This window comes from Triticum dicoccoides, chromosome 1B (genome assembly GCF_002162155.2).
Source record: "Triticum dicoccoides isolate Atlit2015 ecotype Zavitan chromosome 1B, WEW_v2.0, whole genome shotgun sequence".
NCBI classification, from domain to species: domain Eukaryota; kingdom Viridiplantae; phylum Streptophyta; class Magnoliopsida; order Poales; family Poaceae; genus Triticum; species Triticum dicoccoides.
This window is the reverse complement of record NC_041381.1, coordinates 307,523,444-307,530,887: the sequence shown is the minus strand read 5'-3', so window position 1 is coordinate 307,530,887 and position 7,444 is coordinate 307,523,444.

The following is a 7,444-nucleotide window of genomic DNA, read 5'->3' as shown; positions in this document are numbered from 1 at the left end:
GGAGGCGAGGCGGCGGCGGCGGAACCGGGGGCGGGCTCGGACGCCACGGACGAGGAAGGAGACGGCGGCGCGGGATCCAGGCGGCGGGGTCGGGCGCGCGGGCCGGGAGGGCCCGATCCGGGCTCTCCGGGCCGCGGTGATGGGGACGGCGCGGGGCGAATCCGAAGGCGACACGTGGCAGTGGCGAGGTTGCTGGACATGTCCGGCGGCGGCGCGGACGTGTCCGGTGGCACGGGGAGGAAGAAAACTAGGGTTTCGCCCGAAATTTCGGAGGGGAAGGCTAATTTATAGGTAGAGGGAGCTAGGAGAGTCCAAATGAGGAGAGGTTTTCGGCCACGCGATCGTGATCGAACGACCGAGAGCATGGAGGGGAGTTTGCTGGGTTTTGGGCCACTTTGGAAGGGGTGTTGGGCTGCAAAGAGAAGGAGGCTTTTACGGTTACCCGGTTAACCGTTGGAGTATCAAACGACCTCCAAATGGCACGAAACTTGACAGACGGTCTACCGGTGGTATACCAAGGCCGCTTGGCAAGACTCGGTCCATTCCAAGAACGTTTAACACCCGCTTACAACGAGAGGCAAAAAGGGGAACTCCGGAGGGCATAGGAGTGTCGGATCGCAAAACGGACAACGGGGAAAATGCTCGGACGCATGAGACGAACACGTATGCAATGCAATGCACATGATGACATGATAAAATGCTACACGCAAGAAAATGACATGGCAACGAAGGCGAATAACTGGCAGACACCTGGCGCATCGAATCTGGGGCGTTACAACACTCCTCCACTAACAAGAGATCTCGTCCGGAGATCTTAGGACCGAGACGGAAGAGAAAGAGGAAGAGGTGAAACAAGAACTCAAGAGAAGAATCAAAGAATCGAGAGCACTCGAGAAGAAGATAGGGACGACGAGAATGACGAGAATCAAATGCTCACGGAAACAAGATAGACTCTGAAACCACTCCGGTTAGAACAAGATAAGAAACGAATAAGACTAAAAGGATTTAGGCAGCACTCCGGCTGAAAATGGAAAGAAAAGAACAGGAACTTCACAAGGTGGAATGACACTTGATGAAAACATGACACAAAACCTCCGGAAAGAATTAAAAGAGTTGAATGAAAAGAACGGAGAAGAAAATGACAACTTGTGTCACGAATGAAATAGAAAGCAACCTTAGAAGAAAAGATTGAATGGAGTTGTTGAGAAAATTCAACAACGAAAGAATAAGCTTGTCGTGGACTTATGGATAACATCTCAGAAATTATGAGGTGATAACCAGCCGCAAACGGAAATGATTTGATAGCTTAGAAGAACGAAGAATTGCAAAACTCCACTTCAAAAGAAAATGAAGAATTACTTGCGCTTCGGGACGCGAGAAGAAAAGATACTTGAACTCCACCAACAAAATCTTGATGAACTCTTGAAGAATGAATTAAATCATGACGATCCACCGTGAAGAACTCCGGTAAGAAAAGGATGATGATATAAAATGAAGGATGAAAGAATAAGATTAAAGCTTGCGATGATTTAGATGGAGGTTCCGACGAAAAAGGCCGAGGAAATTTAGAACTCCGGAAAAGAAAACACTTGGAACTAGAATTTATTCATGAATAACAAACTCCGAAGGAGAGGATTACTCACTTGGATGAAATAAGAATAAGATTTATTGTATGCCTATCCTTCATCAAATTAAATTGATGATAAACAATGGATTTGCATACTACTTATTCTTCTTAAAAAAGGGATTGAGAAATGACATATCGCAACTTGAGAAGGTCTTCATGAACCATCGGTAGGATTGGAAAGAACGAATGAATTGAAATGATAATCAAAGAAAAAGAATCTTGAACGAACCACCGTAAGAATTCAAAAATGACTGATGAAAGAGAAAGAATCACCATGAAGAATTAGAAGAACAAATAAGCTAGAGGGGACTTAGATGCAAGAGAACGGGAAGAAGTCGAGCTGATTAAAGAACACTTGAACGAGGCACCGGGATAATTAGATAATGATAGCTGAAATGTGAGGACGAAGAATTCTTCGGGAACGATGGCCTCCGGTGAAAAGAAACGGGAAAACAACTTCTGACATACTCCGGATGGGTAAGAAAAGGATATCTGAAAAATGAAACAATTCGAGAGGATAACATGAAGCTAGAACCACGAAACTTCGAGAGAACGGACAAAATTTAGAGGAAAAAACTCTTCTTCCATCTTGAACCGACGACGAGAAACACCACCGAAATTACTGAGATACACCGGTATAATTGAAAGCAGAGAGGTTGAGCCAATAATGAAATGATTTGAAAATGATCTTGGAAAAGCATCTGACTGATGGAATCCATTCTTACGTCACACTTTGAAAAGAATTTTGAATGGCTCCGGAATAATTAGAAGAGTCAGGTAAGATCCTGGGAAAAGACCTGTGGGTTAGGGCCCACTGAAGAGAACACCGTTGGAAAGGGATGACGAACAGATAGATGAAGCACCGGAACAATTGAAATATTTGAATGAGGTGACAACCTCGAATTAATTCAAACACAGACGAATCTCCTGAGATGTCTTGAGCACTCCGGAAGGACAAACTGGCGAGAGGCGAACGAGCAGGGAAAACACTTGATCCAAGGAAAAGAATGTAATCACTACCGAGAAACTTGAATTGAATCCACTTGAAAAGAAAAAGATATGAAGAATGTCAAACGAGACGAGAATTCACCGGTTGAAGTAATTTACGAAAGACTGAAGAGGCTCCACACAAATGAAAATGATGGTCGAGAGAGAGTCCGACTCCGGGAAGAAAAGGGGTGGGAGGGCGGGAAAAACAAAGGCAACTTGGAAGGGGAAACCGACGAATATCTTGAAGAGAAAACACCGGTTGAAATCATTGAGGAAAGAAAGCAAAGACTTTGCACGAGTAGGAAGGATACTCGATTACAGACTCCGGTTCCGAGAAGAAAAGGGGTGGGCGGGTGGGAAAGAAAACAACTGAGGATTTAACTCAAAGATGAAGAGGCTCGAGTCGACTTGACGAGAAATGCACCAGATGAAAAGAGCTGAGAACCCACGATCGGAAAACCAACTGCGTGATCCTAAAGAAAATTTTTGAAGGGGAAGAGGAGTAATTCAAAACACCTACGTCAAGATTCCTGACCAGAGCGACGAAGGGGCTGAGGAGTAAAAAGAATTCCTACTCTCCGATATAACTAGACTCTGAAAACAGTTTTCTTCTAGACTCAACAACGGCCAAACTACACGATCAATCAAGGGGGCTCCTAGGGTCGGTCGAGGCTCTGATACCAACTTGTCACGCCCAATATGCGACCCTATCCAAAAGGAACTCGAAGGTCCCACCAAGGATAGACCCGCATATTGAAACGCTTTTGCAAGGTGGATATCATTACATCAACATTACATAATAGATGGGGATACATACAAGAGGCATAGAATGCCACACGAATACAACATCACAATACATCAGAGCATCATCCGGCTACGGATGAAACACAAACAGAAACTCAAACGACATCCACCCTGCTAGCCCAGGCTACCGACCTAGAACCTATCCCCTGATCGAAGAAGAAGCAGAAGAAGAACTCAACGCAAGCAAGCATCACTCTCGCGTCATGATCATCGCAAAACCTGTACCTGCAACTGTTGTTGTACTAATCTGTGAGCCACGAGGACTCAGCAATCCCATTACCATGGGTATCAAGACTAGCAAAGCTTAATGTGAAAGAAAGGGGTAAAGTGGTGAGGCTGCAACAACGACTAAGCATATATGGTGGCTAACATATGCAAATAAGAGCAAGAAGAGAGCAAAAGGAACGGTCGTGAAACTAGCAATGATCAAGAAGTGATCCTGAACTCCTACTTACGTCAAACATAACCCAAAACCGTGTTCACTTCCCGGACTCCGCCGAAAAGAGACCATCACGGCTACACATGCGGTTGATGCGTTTTATTTCGGATCTGGTGTCAAGTTATCTACATCCGGACATTAACAAATTCTCATCTGCCTATAACTGCAGGCACGGCTTTCGAAAGATTATACCCTGTAGGGGTGTCCCAACTTAGCCCATGACAAGCTCTCGCGATCAACGAAGGATATACCTTCTCCCAGGAAGACCCGATCAGACTCGGAATCCCGGTTTACAAGACATTTCGACAATGGTAAAACAAGACCAGCAAAGCCGCCCGATGCGCTGACAATCCCGATAGGAGCTTCACATATCTCGTTCTTAGGGCAACACTGGATGAGTCAAGCTACGAGTAAAACCAGCCCTCGAGTTGCCCCGAGGTGGCCCCGCAGGTTGCTCGGTTCGGACCAAGACTTAGACAAGCACTAGCCCGGGGGGGCTAAAATAAAGATGACCCTCGGGTTGGCCGACCCAAGGGAAAGGTATAGGTGGTGGTGAGGCAAATGGTAAAACAAAGGTTGGGCCTTGCTGGAGGAGTTTTATTCAAAGCGAACTGTCAAGGGGGTCCCATAAATCACCCGACCGCGTAAGGAACGAAAATCCGGGAACATAACACCGGTATGACGGAAACTAGGGCGGCATGAGTGGAACAAAACACTAGGCAAAAGGCCGAGTCTTCCACCCTTTACCAAGTATATAGATGCATTAATAATATAAGAGATATTATGATATCCCAACATAAACCTGTCCACCATGGAGCAATCTTCAACTTCACCTGCAACTAGCAACGCTATAAGAGGGCTGAGCAAAGCGGTAACATAGCCAAACAACGGTTTGCATAGGAAAGGTGTCAAAGGTTAGAGGTTCATGGCAATATGGGAGGCTCGATAAACAGGTGATAGGTAGTGCAGCAAAGTGATAGAACGAAGCAACTAGCATAGCAATGATAGTAGTGAGATCTAGGGTAGCGGTCATCTTGCCTGAAATTCCGCAAGGAAGAAGAACGAGTCCATGAAGAAGACGAACGGCTGAAGCCGAACCAAGCGTAGACGAACGAATCCTCACGATCGTAATGAAACGGGAACTATCGAGAAGAAGCACACAACATGGTAAACACACCACACATGAACAAGGCATCATGCACACACGAGCATGATGCATGACAAAGCTACATGAAGCTACTCATGGCAAGAGATGATGCAAACAAGAGCAACACATCAAGGCAAGTTTAAATGAGGCCGGGAACAACATATAACAATTCCGGTAAGTCCTCGTATGCAAATTTCGAAGTTGGTCCAGATCTGAACAAACCTTATGTTCAAGTTGTTAAACAGCAAGTTAAGATGCACCAAGATGATCTACACGAGATTCTAGTCAAGTTACATATAAAGTTCACTTAGTTCGGAGCTACGGCCTAGAAGATATGAGCAAAACAAGTTAAACATGGCATTGATGCAAAATGCACTCAAACGTCAAGCAAACACCTCAAAACAAGGATGCAACATGATAATATGAAACTACATGCAAAATCAAGCAAGTTTCATATAGAGCACACTCAAAACGGAGCAACGGTTCAACACATGCACACTATACAAGTTTAAAGGACAAGTTGTCGAAAGCAGCAACTAGGCATATTGCAAGCATCAAAACAATATGCTACAACATCCCAACATGAGAACAAAAGGCATGGACATGATGTACAAGTAAAGCATTACAAAACATGAACACTGAGCTATCTCCAGAAATCACTAGAACATGCTCAAACACACATGGAAAGATTGCAAGTAATAACAATTTCAGACTTTGCAGAAAATAACATCAGGTTGCAATGTTTAGAGCTATCAAACAACATGTTACAGGAACTTATCATGGAAAACAAAGGCATGGCATGATACTACTAAATGCATAGAACAAGAGTCCCTTACTGACCATAAGCCAAAAAGGATCAGAAAATATGATGGCACCCACGTAAACATGGCAAGTTATTATACAGATTCGAACATGGCAGAAACAGAATTATGAAGGCATGTAGATGAGCTTGTGCAACTCACTACAGAGCAAAACATGGCATGGCAAGGCTCCCAACAGTAATAAGACATGTTTGTGAAGCTAAGCATGGCAATAGCAAGTTCATAGGGTGCATGTATCACTAACAACAATCATGTTAACAACTGAACTTAATGTTAACAGGCTGACAACAACATTATCAAGCAACTTTGGAGCAAGATATGAACAAGTTACAACAAGCTATAATTGCAACCAGGGGCATTGATGGATATAGCATGACATGTAGATCAAAACATATTTAGTGATCATTTCCAGATTATGCATAGAATAAGTTGTAGAAGCAGGTTTACATAGCATCACGAAATAACAGATTCAGCCTAGCAAAACAGCAACAGCAAGTATCCTACTTAACAAGCTCGATTCACTCACCACAAGTCATTGCATGACAAGATAAGCATAACATTAGCAAGAAGACATCTTTATGTAACAATCCAAGGCAAGAACAAGTCCATAGCTTGCAAGGATCAACTATAGCAACCTTGGCAAAATTGAATAATATGTAAACAATCTGCCAGGAAACATTTTGAAGCAAAAGTAGAGCACGAAAATGACATGCTAGACTACTCCATAATTGCAACCAAGGGCATGAATGGATAGAAAATAACCATATGTTCAAAACATCCTTACTGAAGTATTTCAAAATATGCATGGATCTCTCTGTAACATCAAGTTTACATGGCATCAAAATTACAGCAGAACAGGGACTGGAATCAGCAACATCACGATGCCTAGTTTGCATGCTTGTGCTAGTCACCACATTAATCACAAAAATACATGGCAAGCACCACTGTAAAGAAGACATGGCATAGTTCAAAACACATGTAGACATCAGCCTCATAGAATGCACACATCAATCATGGCAAAAATGACAAAAGAGCTCGTTCTGATAACAGACAACAGAAAACATTATGAAGCACACTTGCAACAATGATTCAGGCATCAAGATGAGCTCAAATGAATATGATGCAATGGAATGAAATTATGTACTCGTTGAGACGAACAATTTGACATATTACACGCATGAAACGAAGCTACAGATGCAGAGATACGATGCGGTGAACATGGCATGAAAATTACACAGATTCGGGGACTTAGCAGTTTTTGAAAAAAAAACAGAACGCGCGTCGTATAGCTAAATCACGCACGGGTGGGCAATAGGCGGGGCTCACCTAGCAGGCTCGGCCCAGGTTGGAGAGGAGGCGGGCCGACGAGGAGCTGGGCCAGCTGGACTGGATCTGGGCCGGACGGGGAGGGCGTCGGCCCACGCGGGGAGGAGCTCGACCCCGACCTCGATCCCTCCTGGATCGGGCAGGGGCGGCGGAGCACGCCGGCAGGTGAGGCGGCGCTCCGGCGGTGGAGGACGAGGTCGATGGCAGGTGGCGCAGGTGGGTGCGGGCCGCGGGACCGGGGACGGCGGTGCTCGAGCGCGGGGCGGCGCGCACAGGCGAGAGGGTGGCGG